The sequence below is a fragment of the Tupaia chinensis genome, unplaced genomic scaffold (assembly GCF_000334495.1).
Source record: "Tupaia chinensis unplaced genomic scaffold, TupChi_1.0 Scaffold000591_1, whole genome shotgun sequence".
NCBI lineage: Eukaryota > Metazoa > Chordata > Mammalia > Scandentia > Tupaiidae > Tupaia > Tupaia belangeri.
In genome coordinates, this window is record NW_006160107.1 from 767,698 (window position 1) to 768,633 (window position 936).

The window sequence follows — 936 nt, forward strand, 5'->3', positions numbered from 1 at the left end:
TCCCTTTGTGTCATTTTGGTTAATTACTGGAAGACGGTGGTTCCAGCCAAAAGGAAGCTCATTATTGATTTTTAATGTAATTCCACTATAGTAAGAGAACAAAATTCATAAGATTTGAATCCTTTAAAATTTATTGAGAATTATGTTATGGCCAAAATATAGGCTGTTTGGTACATTTTCCATATGTCCATGAAAAGCTTGTTTTCTGTTGTTGGGCGAAGTGTTCTCAGTTTTTGCTTCATGTATTTTAAAGTTCTGTTATTAGGTACATAAATATTTATAATTACTGTTTTTTTATTATTTAATTTTTTTGAGAGGTTTTTGCTATAGGATGCATGTACTCTCCAGAAAGACAGAGACAGACAGAGAGAAAGTGAGAAATCACCCCCCAGGGGGGATGGCCACGCCATAATCCCTTCTCCTCTCAGAATCTTGGGAATGCACACACACACACACACACACACACACACCTGGCATGAGTTTAAGCCACCGGGTCTGGGATTCGAACTGTGGTTGACTATATGAGAGTCCAGCGACGTAGACATTATGCCATCTGCTGGTCCCAATATTTTATTTAATTTTATTCATCATTATTTTTTAAAATTTACATTTAATCACTATGTATCTTTACAGTGTACAATATTGTTTTTTCCAGCACAAATATGGTACGTATCAGTCAAGATAAAGATATTACTATATACATTATCATCAGCAAATGACTTTTCATTTTAGTGTCAATTAAATGTATGTTTTTCCGGTTCCCTTCTCTCTCTCCCTCTATTACCAATCCTGTATTACCCCTATCCTTACTATCTCTAGTATCTGTAGTTGCCCTCCCTACTACTATACCTTCCAAACTTTCAGTTTCTGCTACAGTGCAGACACTCCATATATATTGAGTGGGGACATACAAAGTCTGTCTTGCATACACTGGCT